This window comes from Carlito syrichta, unplaced genomic scaffold, assembly GCF_000164805.1.
Source record: "Carlito syrichta isolate Samal-C Ts95f unplaced genomic scaffold, Tarsius_syrichta-2.0.1 Scaffold314017, whole genome shotgun sequence".
Lineage (NCBI taxonomy): Eukaryota > Metazoa > Chordata > Mammalia > Primates > Tarsiidae > Carlito > Carlito syrichta.
This window is the reverse complement of record NW_007258113.1, coordinates 1-16,792: the sequence shown is the minus strand read 5'-3', so window position 1 is coordinate 16,792 and position 16,792 is coordinate 1. Positions and strand designations below refer to the sequence as shown.

At 38.2% G+C, this 16,792-nt stretch overlaps 1 pseudogene; it reads right to left on the bottom strand.

Annotated features, from left to right (window-relative positions):
- Positions 1-8,107: 8,107 nt before the first annotated feature.
- On the bottom strand, positions 8,108-8,816 carry LOC103273374 (annotated as a pseudogene).
- Between the last annotated feature and the right edge of the window lie 7,976 nt (positions 8,817-16,792).

The window sequence follows — 16,792 nt, the reverse complement described above, 5'->3', positions numbered from 1 at the left end:
CGAAAATATAGTGTAATATTTGTCAATAAACATGTGCTATACTGCAGCACTGGGAACTTTTTCCAACAACTTTTTATATAAGTATAATTGAATTCTGGTGCTAACTAGAAAATCAAGTTGAATGATGTTTTCTGTTTTTGAATCAGCTAGTGCATGAATGTGTATAGCCCATTTGGTAGACTTATTTGGATTGTTTGTTACAAAAGATATTCGCCAATTAAATTGAACAACAGATTGTCAACACAAATTGCCTGATCTGGTATGAAATATTGTGAAAATTTTGAATCGATGTATTCCAAATAATTATTGGTCTTTTGAATACAAGTTCTGATTGTCCCCTTACTTGACACAAGTGTCTTCAAATAAAGCTTCCAGAAGATTTAGTTGCATAAACCTTTTTCTACTGAATGTTTCCAAAGAGTATTTTAATATTGAAAGCAGTTGACCAGTACTATTGCAAATTTGGTACTTGAATTATTCCCATGTTTAGGATAACTGTGATACAAGCTAAACATTCCTGTTGGTCAGCATCATGCCACTTATGCCATATCAATTTGTGTGATAGCTGCTTTTTCCTTATTTTATCATTCACATAACACTTTGTTTCTTTTGTTACACTATCCACTAATTCATTTGAAAAACATAGAGTAATACAGTCAATCAGTTCTCTTAAATTACTTGCTATTTGTGGTCCTGTTGTTTGAAGATGTACAACAAAATTTATTCTCACTGGAGGATCATCATTTTCTGTAACAATTTGCATTCTTCATTTGACGATACACTGTCTTCTATTTCGTCAAAACTACTAACACTTTCATTGCTATGACTGTCTATGATAATACATTTGCCTTTTTTCTTCTTGGTGGGATGATATCACTATTACTATTATCATTTTCTTCCACATCAATGTTTATTTTTTCTAATTTATCTATATAAAAGTCTAAATCTATAATGACTCATCTTAGCTACTGGTTATATTTTACTCTCACTTTTGTCTTTTCGTTTTGCCATTGTTCTGCAAACTAAATAAATGGATAAAAATTTCTAATTGTAAATTATGAAATCACAAAATTAAATTTATCAAAAGAATATTACTTTTCAATTTTACTTTTCTGAGAGTGCATATAGATATATTCATTCTGTGCTGCTTGATACTTCAAAATGATCTGCCTTCAACTTTGAAAGTCTGTTTCTTTTAAGGCTACAGTGACTTGCTTATCTATCTTTTCAAGTTATGCCATATGATACATTGGACATATCCACAGCTGCCTTTCTTATACAAATACTCTTTATTGCTACTTTCTGTTACAAAGAAGTATTGGCACCACTGTGAAAACACTTCACACATTCTTTCTACATAATGCCAGCCGAATATTTTTAAACGTATATCTCAGTATATATGCCATGTCTTTATTTGCTTTTTTGTGTAATTTAAATGGAAAACTTCAAGGAAACCTACATTTTTGTAAAATTTGTGCTGGCATAAGTTTGTCCTGTATAATCACTAGCAAACTCTTTATGGCTCCTGAGAGGGGACATCAGAGCGGTTTGCTAGATTTGTGATGACCCCTCAGAGAGGACATCTGAGTGCAAAGGGCTACAATTTCCTACTCATTTGACTTTTAACACTGTTGGCATTTTAAATACTGATGTCTGGACTCAGTATTAGTTTAGACGAGTACTATGCTATACAGGCTTTTCCTAAGGTGACACCATATCAATGCTCTAAGTGCAAAGAGAAATGGAGTAGTCAGCTTTTAGCAAGAGGTGAGATAAAAGATTTGTATTATACAAAGCTTTTCCATTTTATTGGAAGCCATGCAGAACTTGGCTTGGGAAGTAACAAACATATTTGCTTTTAAGATTGAATATTATATTAAATATACCTATCATTCATGTTTTCTTTGTACTCACTTTTTCAAGACAGTTTTATATTTTTCACTAAACAAATGTTCTTTAAAAGTGAACTAAGTTTATGAAGACAGCCAATAACGGAATATAACTTATTAGATAACAGAAAGAATAGTGGTTTCTTCCAGTAGTTGTACAGCAATCATATAAATTATCTTTCTATTATTTAAAAGCATTGATCAACTTCCTGATTTCATATGACATCTAGCATATTGCCAAGTTCATAGAATTCTCTCAGTAAGTACTTTTATTTGGTAGATTGACAGGACACTGTGTTAGAGATTGTATGGGATTCTCCCACTATACGATGTCCATAACCCTCACTACTTGTGCCTTCGCTTCTATTTATTACTGCTTACTGAGGTGTTAACACTCAAGACCTTTCATCATTTATATCTATCTTATCTGTCTAATCTTTCTCCCCATAACTTATTCTCTAGCACTAATCTTCCATAGTGCTAGATTAGCCAAGCTGATCTTCTCCCTCAACATACTATATTCATTCCTTACTCTAAGCCTCTTGTCTTGTTTCTCTTTCCTAGAGTGTACAGATCTTTCCCCTCATTCAAAGTCTGTACATTCCACTCACCCCTGTCTCAAGGATTTTACAGCCCTACCAGTACACAGTAGTCTGTTTTTTCTCTTCAGTCTTAGGGCATTTATTCTCCATGTCATTTAGTTGGTAATCATATGTAGGCAATTCACAGCTGGTAAATGTGTTATGTTCTAATACCACCTTTGTATGCCAACTGTTGGATATGGAAATAATTTTCCCCAAAGAAATCATATTATAAAGGGTGAATAGGCTTCTAAGGAAATGCACAAAAGTATATTTAATGCACATATAGCAGAGATATAGTACTGATTTTCAGATTGCAGCAACCATTTATAATAATGCTTTGTTGCACTAGTGTATTTCAGGGTCTAATTGAGAATTCCAGGAAGGCATTTCCCCCTGCCATTGTTTTAAGGATATCTCTCTATGGATTCCTTCTCCTCCCCAATTTAACCTCATCTCCTTGGTGATACAGGTAGGTCTCTCATAACTGTTGGTCCAGTGAGAATACTGTGAGCTCTGGGGAAGAGCTTTCTGCTTATAAGGGGATGGGTAGAAGAGCGTGAGGCTGTGGAGGTCCTTGCAGTCATGTTCTCATTGCATCTGAGATAGATGGGGAGAGAACTTGTTCTTCTTTTACTTTTTCCTTAACACCACACTAGTATAAACTTTTATCTCTTCATTCTTGAACTAGTGCAGCCCATCTGCTTCCCCACAAAGTAACTAGTTTTACTTTTCATAGTTTCACTCGATTCAGCAATCTACTGCTAAACCATCATTTTCATAATCTCACTCCTATGTTCTTTGAAGGTTCTTCATTGCTCACAAGAACATTAGAATTACTTGGAGAACTTTTAAAAAATACAGAAACTTGAGTTCCGCTCCAGCTCTACTGAATCAGATTCTTGAATAGGGTCCTGAATCTTACAAGTCTCACCAGATAATTCTGATGCACAGCCAGGGTGGAGAACCACCGACCTCTAGGATAAGGTTTAAAAATCTTAGCATGGGAATTTCAAAGCCTTCTATGTTCTCCCGTCATTAGCTAAGCTTGGGCAAGTCACTTCCTCTCTTTGGGTCTCAGTTTACCTATCTGTAAAATAAGGGATTGATATTTTTCCACTTAATGTTTGCGTTCCAAATTCGGAGTACTCTTTAGCAGTTTTTTTTTTTTTTTGAGTTGGAGTCTCTCTCTGTTGCCCAGACTGGAGTGCAGTGGCCGCTCCCAGCCACCGCGGCCTCGACCCACTGGGCTCTGGTTATCCTTCCGTCTCAGCCTTCCGAGTCGCCGGAATTACAGGCGCGCGCTACCATGCCCAGCTAATTTTTTTTATTTATTGTAGAGATGAGGTCTTGCCAAGCTGCCCAGGTGGGTCGCGAACCCGCGGGCTCAGGCAATCCACTCACCTCAGCCTCCCAAAGAGCGGGATTACAGGCTGAGCCACCGAGCCCGGCTCTTAGCAGTTTTTGACCCAAAATAGCATGACCCTTCATGCCTCATCCTCCCTGTTTACTCAATCTCACCCTCCAGCAACTTCTTTTTTGTTTCCCCATGAAAAAAAGTCCTCAAAGGGAAGCATTTTGCCAGTGTGAAAGAGGTGAAACAAAAACAGCAGAAGCACTAAAAGGCACAAAAATTGATGAGTTCAAAAACTGTTTTGAACAGAGATAAAATCGTCTAAAAAGCACAAAAATCGATGATTTCAAAAACTGTTTTGAACAGAGATAAAATTGTCTCTTAGATATATTGCACGCATGCCTGTAATTCTGGCTACTTGGAAGGCTGAGGTGGAAGGATTGCCGGAGCCCAGCAGGTGGAGGCTGCGGTGGCCGGGAGCAGCCACTGCACTCCAGTCTGGGCGACGGAGTGAGACTCCAACTCAAAAAAAAAAAAAAAGAGGGTACCTTGAAGGTGACTGAAGCTTAAACATGTAAGAATAAATGCACAATTTTTAATGAATAAATTCCAGGGCTTTGGGGTCTCCCCTCGTATATTTTACTTAATGCTATAATTTAGACTAAAATAAAAATGCTATATTTTAGACTAAAGCTGATTTAGAACATACTATAAACAAAACAAATGTGTGCGTGATTATTATCAAGTCTCAAATATAACCATGACATCTTTTCTGACTTTTAAACAGTTTTATTTCCTTGTGTTATAGACTGTCAGGAAAAATTGCTGCTGTCTATTGTATAGCTTATTCTTCTGCTCTCTACTTCGGTGTGTTTATCTTCCCTGTGCAAGTGACCTCTTTGACATGAAATTAAATTGTGGAATAAATATAACAAAAAAGGAAAAATATCAAAGAGAAAATTGAATTTCCTCTTAGTGTAATGAATTTTATATAGCAGCTGTGGATGTAGCCATTGAAACTGAACCCATACTACAGGGCTTCTGATATTTTAAAAAGAAGCCAGTACTGTCACTTATAAGTCTAAATTGTGTGAAAGCAGTGACCATTTTAAAGAAAACCTAAATCTCAACACTGCAACAAAATACTTTGTCATCCAGAGTAGTGAACAGCCTTAGAGTAAGACTAAATAAGTGGGAAAATAATGTATTATTGACTCAGAGACTCTCCTTATTACAGATTTGGTTGGATACCAGAGTAGATTTCCCCCTTCTTTCTTCTAAAACAGTTACTATGAGTCAAAATATCTTGATGCTATTGGTCAGGTAGCAAAACTGAATCTTAGACCCATTTGTTGAATGCAAACTATGGCAGTCAATCTCTGCAAAGCCTGCTTGGGACTGATTCTACTAGACATTACTATAAAAAGCCCATCTCATATGAAATGTACACGATTTTGCTTTCTGTAATACTATTGCTATTCTCTAGTCTTTCTCTGATGTTTGTTCAGTCATACATACAGAGAGTCATACATTATTTGGGTTGGGTCAGACAGATGGGACAATGCTCCCATACAGTAATATATTCAAAAGGAAAGGATTAAAAAATCCTATGGGATTAATTTTTCATTGCCTAGATAGCGCTAAGACTGAAGTTGTCTTTATAATGTTATGTGCAGCTGGGCTCGGTGGCTCAGCCTGTAATCCCACGCTTTGGGAGGCTGAGGTGAGTGGATTGCCTGAGCTCGAGGGTTCAAGACCCGCCTGGGCAGCGAGACCTCATCTCTACAATAAATCAAAAAATCAGCCGGGCATGGTAGCGCATGCCTGTAATTCCAGCTACTCAGAAGGCTGAGGTGGAAGGATTGCCGGAGCCCAGCAGGTCGAGGCTGTAGTGGCCGGGAGTGGCCACTGCACTCCAGTCTGGGCGACAGAGTGAGACTCCATCTCAAAAAAAACAAAAACAAAATAATGTTATGTGCAAGCTAAAAAATAAACGAAGCATTTGAATATAGAGGGAACGATTTCTAGGTATTTCTGGAACCATTTCATTTATTTTGCTTCTGAGTTAAAAAGGAATAATGTGAGTTGCAGAGTGGTTTAATTGAAACTTCAAATGACTTAAGTCCTTTTGGGCAAGACCTTAGATTTAAAGCCATGCTATAGATTTCCTGTATAGCACAATATGGTTTTAAAAAGCCTGATAACTGCCTTACACTAAATCTTAGCTTGAAGAAATAAAAAAGACAGGGCAAAGTGGATGCTTGAATACTGGATTATCAAATAGTGCTATTACACTACTTGAATGTGACCTCTACCCTGGTGCTTCAAAACTTGACCTTATGAAATTAATTTCAAATAGAATTGAAAGAAAAATGCCATTTTAATGGGAATACCACTTTCAAATGAATGGCCATTAACCTGGGTGCTAGTATTCTAATTCTTGGGATAACTGAACTTTTATATTAATACACGTAGTTCATCCATTAAGTCATCCCTGACAAGACTGCATAAATGTTTCTCAACTATAGCTACAGATCTGCATGAGCCCCAAGAAATTTTGTATTTTATTTAATTCCCAAGATATAACTAGCCACTAGGATTATCTTTGGTGACCCCGAGGAGTAGAAGAATTAAGCCACTACAAATTGTACATGAGTGCGATAACAGACTGATCCAGAGCACTCTCTCATGTCATTGTAAAAGGTACTGACTCAGGAAGGAGCTTGCTCTTCATTTTCTCCTCTCCAGAGTTTTACTGTCGTGTTTAGGAAGTCACCCATCTAGTTGGGTGCCTGGAAGCTGGATAGTGATTGTTTCAGGGCAGATGGGAGGATGGAGATTTTTAAATCTTCATATGAAAAAAAAAATCATTGTATTTAAAAAAGACACCTGCATTCCTATGTTTATTAAAACACTGTTCACAATAGCAAATTCTGAATGCTTCCAGCTACTATAATAGCCTAGGTTCATTGTTTCTGTGGTATCTCCTGTGAACTTCCATCACTACTTCTTACTTTTGTCGCTTCCTTTTGCTCATTTTGTTACTTTTTGAGAAAATCCATGTAACTAATTGTCTAGCACTTAAATATAATCAGAGTTGACCCTATTGCTAATATTTCTCTGAAACTGAAATAACATTTACTGAAATTATTTATTTAGATGAGCTCTCCCTTGAGCTATTGCAATCCGAAAGTACTTTGCTTTTGCATAACTGAAGTCATCAAAAATCTGTTTAATAAGAATTTTTCTTTCTTGTTCCAGGAAACTAACCCTAAAAAGTCTGTATTGTTTGACCTTTGTTATGGTTTTACAAATTCATTATACTATATCATTTTTTTTAGAGCTTCCAATTTTTAAAATATTCTGAATACAGTGAGATAGAATATAGATTATTTGCTTCATTGTTGTTATTTGGCTCTTTCCATTTTAAAAATTGTATTTTCTAATACAGAAGACATTATAATCCTTAAAAAGATAAAAGACCCAAACGCTAAAGAAAAAATGAATAGGGTACAGAAGCATAGAAAAAGGAACCCCTAGCCGGGCTCGGTGGCTCAGCCTGTAATCCCGCGCCTTTGGGAGGCTGAGGTGAGTGGATTGCCTGAGCCCGCGGGTTCGAGACCCGCCTGGGCAGCGAGACCTCATCTCTACAATAAATCAAAAAATCAGCCAAGCATGGTAGCACATGCCTGTAGTTCCGGCTACTTGGAAGGCTGAGGTGGAAGGATCGCCGGTGCCCAGCAGGTCATGGCTGTGGTGGACGGGAGCGGCCACTGCACTCCAGTCTGGGCGACAGAGTGAGACTCCAACTAAAAAAAAAAAAGAAAAAGAAAAAGAAAACGGAACCCAGCTTCAAGACAGCAATCAACTGCTCATAGTCCTCACCATCTGAGAGGTAAAGTATACTACTAAAAACAAAATTACATATGGTAAAAGGAGTCTGAAATATTTGTAAATATTGTAAGCACAACCTGGGCAACATAGAGAGACCATGTCTCTACAAAAAAATTTAAAAATAAGCTGGGCATGGTGGTGCATGCCTGTAGTCCCAGTTACTCAGGAGGCTGAGCTCTGATCATGCCACTGCACTCCAGCCTGGCAGACAGAGTGGGATCCTGACTCAAAAAAAAAAAAAAGCAAATTCATTAATTTCCGATGTTGTTCTAAAATTGCATTATGCTGATTGTTTTATTTTTCCTGGATATAGACTCATACAGATTTGATACAAATTTATGCCATATTAAATATAAAAATGATTTTTGTCGTTGTTGCTTAAAACTGTTTTATTGGAAGAGAAAACTCCATGAGGTGAATATCTGGAGACTGCTGGTTCTAGACTTCAGAAAATTGGGCCCGCAGGCCAATGATATATTAGGAAAGGACATGAACATGGTTTTGTGGCCAGGACAGCCTTGGCTCATCAGACGCCATGATGAGCTGCAGGTCCTGTGTCCATGTTTCTGAGTTGAGGCATGGCCTGTGGACTCATGTTCAAGGTCTGTAGGTCCCACAGCCTTGTCTTCAGAGGTGTCCCCATGAAACAATTCTGTATACTTGCGGAAGGAGCCACGAGTCAGGTGAACTGGGTAGTGTTTCCTGTTAACGTCCATTTTGGCAGGCACTGCTTGCGGCAGATCACACGTCAGCAGACTGGTAATGCCACACTTAGATGAGGATATCGCTAAGCTTCTCTTGAAGAGCTACCCGTTCCTTGGGGGGACAAGCTTGGGGGCCAGGCTCATCGGTTTTCCACTGAAAGAGTTCTGCCAGCTCCCCCACTTCCCCCACCAAGGCCAGGAGGAGGTTCAGAGGCTTATGGAACTGGTCCTCATCTCGTTCAGCAGCAAACGCAGCATGGAGGCATCTGATGTCCTCGAGTGTGGGCTCCGGATTGAAGGTGAACTGGTCCGCGGCAGCAGTGCTCCAACCCCCGAGTCCCCACCCGTCTCCCCAGAAGCCACTGACATCCCGCCAACCCCACTGCAGCCCCATATTCACTGTAAAAAGATTTAAAATTTATATGAGTTACTTCCCTAAAAGAGGGCAGGCTGAAAAATTAACCATACTAGCTGAGAAATATTTTGTACTTGCTTACGAGCCTGGACTGGTTGGTCTAGCTCCAGATTTAGGAGGCAATATAGGAGGGCTAAAAACGTGTTCAATGATCTGAGCACCATGGCATTCACATTTTGAATTTTAAAAAATAATGATGTCCTCTGTATCCCTAACCTCACTAGTTAGTCTAGTACGCATATTTTAATATGAGTGTGCTGCAGATTGCCACAGTAGAGAAGTCTTTTCAATAATCATTGGGTCTTCATGTTCTAGTTAACAGATTGGAAGCATCTTGACATTGTGCATACTCTAATATCCTGCCAGTAGCCTACTCTGCTTCATTGAAGTCCTTATTTGAATCTTAAGTGGCTCGAGTTGTTTTGAGAAGAGGAGGTGATGGTGGTTATTATAGGGGCAAAGTAGCAAAGAATAGTGAAATGGCCTGTTCTATTGTTCCTAACCAAACATAAAATCGATCCTTGTGAGTCTTTTGGAGATCTATATTCTTTGATAGTTTCTTAACCTATCTTTATACTGAAAGAAAAGCAGATACTTGAAGCAAATATCCATATTGCTCCATTTCTCTTTTTTCTATTGGAATATTCTTTCAATTAACATCATACAATATGTCCCAACTTTGGTGCTATATGAAACTAAGTTCGAAGTATTGCATACTGAGAAGACTACCTATTCAGGTACGCAAATAGAAATAGTATGGTAAATTTGTTCTAGAATTTAGTGAGACTCCCAGGTGACATCAGAGTAATGAAATATCAAAAGTTTTGCAAAAATCAGTACAGAGCTTTATAAAAATGAGATTACAGAAAATACTTCTGAAAGATATGTTGATTTTACCAATTGAAAGTACAGAAAATAATTATTTTTAAAGGAGACTCAAGGTCTAGAAACAACTTGGAAGAAAGAAATCATGATAAAAAACCATATCAAGAACGTTCTGGATTCAAGTCTGGACAAAGCTTTTTAAAAAGGCAGACTTTAATTAAGCAGGTAAATAAATACCAAGAATTAACCAATACAAAAGGTCCTAAATTTGATATATTACTTAATATTATGGATTATTTTAAATTCTATTGAGATCAGGGATTGTTTCTTAGTATTATTCCATGGTGCTTTGGACATAATTGAAATTCAATATTTGTTAACTGATTTTTCCCTGTAACAATTTTAACAAACATTTGATTTTTGCTATTTTTTAATCATTGCTAGAAATTTTAAAATGCCAAAATTATTGGTTATTGTTACCTGTCTTATGTATGAATTATACATGTTTTTGTCCTCATACAGAGTCTTTCGTCTTAAGTTATAGTATAAAATGTTGCAGTAGCTTTGTGAATGGATTGCAAAAGTCAGAAGTCAGATGACATAGGATATGAAATATACTCTGGAACCGAAATGTGAAATAGACTATAATTGCACAAATCCATCACCTCTAAACTTGTATAGGTGAGCCAGTCACTGGATAGGAATTTGAGGGGTGCCCATATCCAGATTTATAAGCTAACATTGCTGATTCTTCTTAAGGTGTTATGTAGCCATTTAGCAAAATGGCAGTTCTGGGAGCTTAAACTATCTTTACCAAATTATTTAAATGCCAGTGTTTATATATTGGTTTTGGAAAGGAATATGTTGCATTTTCAAATAATTGAAGGATTAATTCAGTGTCTAATCTATGACGGCACTATAATACCAGAACACTGCTTCAAATATTGTAATTGGTGGTGGGAGAGAAAGATAAGAAATGTAATGCCAGGTGGGATGCAGTATATTTTCTAATAGGACATAAGTTATATATTGTGGAGATGAAGAATTTCATTTTGATTGGGAGGACTTGAGAAGATTTGAAAGAGGAAATGGCATTTGATATGTGCCTTGTAGGATGAGGAGGTTTTTGATAAACTCTGGAAAGAAGAACATGAGCTTCCTTCTGCTATAGTCCAAGATGCATAAATGAACTGAGAATATTGTAAAACGGTATTTTCAAGTTGAAAGCATCCTTCTATTGCTCATACTTTTGAAACTTTTGAGACTATCATTACAGTAGAACTCACCAGAAAAACAAATATCTTGCAGTAAAGAAATATATTAGGAAATCTGTAGAACCCGGGTTGGTGAAAATATTTTTATATAAACATTTTGTAAAGGATTGCAAGCTCCTTTAGAAAGGTACTTGAGTACATATGGGTCTTTAAGAGATGAGTCTCAATCCTGTTTCCTGCTGCCCCACTGTGCTCCCAACACTAGTCACTTAGAAGAGGTACATGTCAGAGCAGAAAGAGGCCATAGAGATCCTCCATGTTACAGCTGCAATCCTGGGACCCAGAGAGGGGTGTATCAACTCTCCATCGCAGGCCTGGAAGGGTGACAGAGGACTTCTGGCAAGATGGTGATGGGGCAGCCTGATCTATGAGACCCTCTGCAAAGGAGAACACAGAGGGTTTCTGGCTCTCTCCCCAGGCGCTGCAGATCTCAATGTGGGCAGCCTGCTCTTCACATGGAGCTTGGCCGTCACCACCGCTGGGGCATCGCGGCGGTCTGGACAACCACTGCAGCTGCAGACACAGCAGCCACCAGTGCCACCGCAACCTCCATGACAGCCATAGTGAATCGCACCACCTGTGCCTGAGGCAATCCACAACTTCAGTCCTTGAAGCCCCTGCAGGCAAGATCTGCTGGGATCGCTGCCACCTCTGCTGCCACCTTGACGTCCTGCCAGCCATGGGTCTCCTCTCGTGTGCCCTGAGGCTGGCTTCCATCTCTGGCCTCTGCCCAGCCTCAGTCCGGTTCCACCCACTCTGGACAAGCAGCTGAAATAGCACCACCTGCTAGTGATTCAAGGTAACAACACCAAAGTGGGAAAAGCAGACATAGGCCATATTTGAATAAACTGAGGGTGATCTGAACTGTCCTTCACAGCAGGCCAGGGGCAACTGACCCCAACTATGAACTAATTTACCAGTTTGAGAAGACAGCTGGAAATCAGAGCTGAAAGGACATTGTACTTAAACGAAAAGTCTCAGAGTGTGCTCAATTGGTTCTGTTTAATGACTTGATTATATTGCTATTGTTTTGTTCCTTTTTTTTCTATTTCTTTTCTTCTCTTTTCTCCTCTCTGTAAACCATATCTTTGTATAGAGGAACAGCACACCAATAAGGTGGTTGGTTAGCTTGTATGTTAACATCATTGTATGTTTTATTTTATTTTTTGTATGGGAACTGGTTAGTCTGTAGCCGTGGTCTATTGTTTTTATCTGTTTCGGTTTAGGTCTCTCTCTCCTTTTGTTGATACACTCGTCTGTTTCGCCCCTTACTCCTCTCTCTCTCCACCCCCCTCTTCTCCCCACTGTCTGTTCCATTCTCTTCCCTCTGCTAACCTCATTTTATTTCAGGGAGTAAACCTACAGCCCCACTGCACGGACAGATTCCAAGGCAGTGGGAAGTGGGTTTCAGATTATCCATACACCTCTCGGCAAATACCAGGACCTGCAGATAGATTTTGAATCACAGCTCCCCACTTAAGTAAATCTCAAAACTGCAAAAAGGACCACTCCCAAACTACAGTGCAACTCCAGAATTGAACAAAGTAAGAGGGCATACATAAAGAATAGGAGATTGAACAAACAGAAGTAAAAGCAATCCCTCTGTCCCTGAATAACAGAATTAAAGAAGACGGTGATGTGAAGGGAAGGAAAAAGTAGGGAGGGGGAAAAAAACCGCACAAATGAAGAAAAACCAAAAGAAGAATATAGGTCTCACACAGACCCCTGGGAGATCAGAAACTGAGAAAACAGACTCCGGAACACAAACAATGAATGACCAGAATGACTGGTCGCATGCAACAAACCCAGTCATCAAGACATTAATAGAGAGAATTTAAAAAATTGAGGAGAGACAAGAGGAAAATAGGAAGGAGCTGATGTCAGAACTAACAGCAGTAAAGAATACAGTGATGGAAATAAATAACAAACTAATAAGCATGGAAAGCATAATTAGCCAAGCAGAAGAAAGAACCTCAGAGCTCGAAGACCAAAACACAGAAATAACCAAAACTGTCAAAAGCATAGAAAAGAAGCTCAAAAAGACAGAACAAAACCTTCAGGAGATGAATGATCACTTCAAGAGACTGAACCTAAGAGAAATTGGCCTTCCTGTGGCAGAGAGAAAAACAGAGGCCACACTGGAACAAACATTTCATGAAATCATTCAAGAAAACGTCCCTCATCTCATTAAGGATGAAAAAATTCAAATTTCAAATTTCAAAGACAACAAATGAGAAGACCAACTCGCAGACACATAATAATTTGCCTAAACAAAGTAGGTATAAAAGAAAAAATCCTAAAGGCTGCAAGAGAAAAAGGTCAGACTACCTACCAGGGAAGATCAATTAGAATAGCAGCAGATTTATCTACAAAAACCCTCCAAGCTAGGAGAGCTTGGATCCCTATCTTCAAAGTTCCAAAAGATAAGCAATTTCAACCTAGAGTAACATACCCAGCCAAGCTAAGCTTCATCAGTGAGGGAGAATTGAAATCTTTCCCAGATATCCAATCCCTAAGAACCTACGCTGCCACAAGACCACCTCTACAAGAAACACTTAAGAAAGTATTGAACACAGAAGAAAAGCAAAAAAGAACAGCAATGTTCTTCACAAGAGTACAGGCAAAAGATTAAAAACACACATGATCCAACTCTAAAACCAAAGGAAAGACAACACAAAAACAGGAAGAACAACAACTCTGTAAGAACATTATCATAGGGATCAACTCTCACATTTCAATAATTAGCCTGAATGTGAATGGACTAATGGACCACTGAAAAGACATAGAATGGCAAAATGGATAAAACATCACCATGCAACAATCTATTGCCTTCAAGAGACTCACCTCACTAGAAAGGACACTCACAGACTCAAAGTAAGAGGATGGGAAATAAATTTTCAGGTGAATGGAACACAAAAGAAAGGAGTCGTGATCTTAATCACAGACAAAACACCCTTTAAGCTAGCAAAAATTTAAAAAGAAACAGAAGGCCACTAAATAATGATAAAAGGTTCAATCCATCAACAAGAAATATCCATCCTAAACATATATGCACCAAACATGGGAGCACCGACTTTCATAAAGCACCTCCTACATAAACCAAAAAAAGACATTGACTCCAATACCATCATAGCAGGGGACTTTAATACCCCACCCACAACCCAAGACAGATTGTCAGGACAACAAATCAGCAACAAGATCCGAAACCTCAATGTGACTCTTGATCAAATGGACTTAATTGATACTTACAGAACCCTCCATCCAAAGACCACAGAATACATATTCTACTCATCACCGCATACTCTAAGATCAACCACATACTTGGCCATAAATCAAGCATAAGCAAATTTAAAAGGACTGAAATTTTACCATGGACCTTCTCGGACCACAGTGGAATAAAAATAGACATTAACCTCAACAAGGTCCCTCAAAAACCCACAAAGACATGGACACTAAACAGCATGATGCTAAACAAATCCTGGGTCAATGATGAAATCACAACAGAGATTAAAAGATACCTGGAAACAAATAAAAATGAAGAAACATCTAACCAAAATCTCTGGGACACCATGAAAGCTATAGTAAGACGAGAATTTATATCCCTACAAACGCACATGAAGAAAATTGGGAGGATCACAAATTAACAGCCTAACAAGCCACCTAAAGAAGCTGGAAAAGCAAGACCACAAAAACCCTAATTTCAGCAGAAGAATCCAGATCACCAAAATAAAAGCCCAAATCCAGGCCATAGAAGACAAAAAGATAATACAAAAAAATCAATGAAACAAAAAGCTGGTTCTTCAAAAGGATAAATAATATCAATGGTCCCCTAGCTAGACTGACCAAGAAAAAGAGAGAAAAAGCCCAAATAAACACAATCAGAAACACAAAAGATGAAGTCATATCTGATCCTGAAGAAATACAAAAGATCATTAGAGACTGCTATGTTCTCTTGTATGGAAACAAACTTGAAAACCTTTTGGAAATGGTGGGCTTTCTGTCATCACACAACCTGCCTAGGTTGAAACAAGAAGAAATTGAGACCCTAAATAGATCAATAACAATCAAGGAAATTGACTACATAATAAGAAAACTACCTACAAAAAACGCCCTGGATCAGATGACTTTCCAGCAGAATTCTACAAGACATTTAAGGAGGAGCTGATACCAATCCTACTGAAGGTATTCCAGGCAATTGAGAAAGATGGAACTCTCCCCAAATCATTTTATGAAGCTAACATCACATTGATACCCAAGCAAGGTAAAGACCCAACAAAGAAAGAGAACTACAGGCCAATATCTTCGATGAGCATAGATGCTAAAATTCCCAGCAAGATCCTAGTGAACCAGAATCAACAACACATCTCAAAAATCATCCATTATGACCAAGTAGGCTTCATCCCTGGGATACAAGGCTGGATCAACATTTGTAAAACCATAAATGTAATTAAATACATCAACAGATGTCAAAACAAAAACCACATGATTATATCATTAGATGCAGAAAAAGTTTTTGATAAAATCCAGCACCCCTTCTTGATAAAAACCTTCGAACATCTAGGCATATGGGGAACATACCTCAAAATAGTAAAAGCCATCTACGAGAAACCCAGAGACAGCATACTTCTAAATGGACAAAAACTGGAACCATTTCCTCTGAAAACTGGAAAAAGACAAGGATGTCCACTCTCACCCCTCCTGTTCAATATAGTATTGGAAGTCCTGGCTAGAGTAATCAGACAAGAGAAGGCAATCAGGGGTATACAAATAGGAAAAGAAGAAGTCAAGCTTCTCTCTTTGCAGATGACATGATCGTGTACCTTGAAAATCCAAGAGAATCTGTCAAAAACCTCCTTACACTGTTAAAGGACTTTGGCAAAGTCTCAGGATATAAAATAAATGTGCAAAAGACAATCACATTTCTTTACACCAATAATAAACAAACAGAAACCCAAATAAAAACCACAATTCCATTCATAATAACCACAAAAAAAATGAAATACCTTGGTATCTTCCTCACCAGAAACGTGAAAGACCTTTAGAATGAAAACTACAAAACACCACTCAAAGAAATCAAAGATGACACAAACAAGTGGAAAAATATCCCATGCTCATGGATTGGAAGAATCAACATTGTGAAGATGTCCATCTTACCTGAGGCAATCTACAGATTTAATGCAATACCCATCAAATTACCAGCAACATTCTCTCAGACCTAGAAAAAACAACACAGAAATTCATATGGAAGCACAAATGACCACGAATAGCCAGAACAATCCTCAGTAAAAAAAAAAAAACACAGCAGGTGCTGGAGTCCAGCTCCAGGAGAGAGTCAGGGCTTGAGACAGGGGAATTGGGAAACGGCGAAAAAGAAAAGATGAACACGACAGGATCCTTCTTCCTGGGGATAGTTCAAGACTCTGCCAATTTTTATTCAATTCTTACAAGCTTATATAGTTTTTTTACTGACCCCCCCCTACCCACAAAATGTTACACATTAAATGTTTACATCATGTTTTTTTCTTTTGTTTATGGGGAAGTTGACCTTTACAAGTTTCATTTTGTTCCTTCCTGCTACCAGTGGTGTAACAAAATACCAGCTGCCAATTTATCGGCCACATCCTGTGACCTCTAGGCAAACTGAATCTCTTCCCTTCGCTATTCTATTTCTTTTCCTTTACTAATCTACTTTCTTAATTCTACCCTTATATATACTTTTAGCAGCAGTATATTGACTTGTTTTTTCTTTTATATAACCACCCTTATCTTACCCACTACGAATTCTTAATACTATTAATTTAAAAATTTAACTTTCTTAATTCTAATTGCCTTATCTATATTACTTGCTGTTTTCTT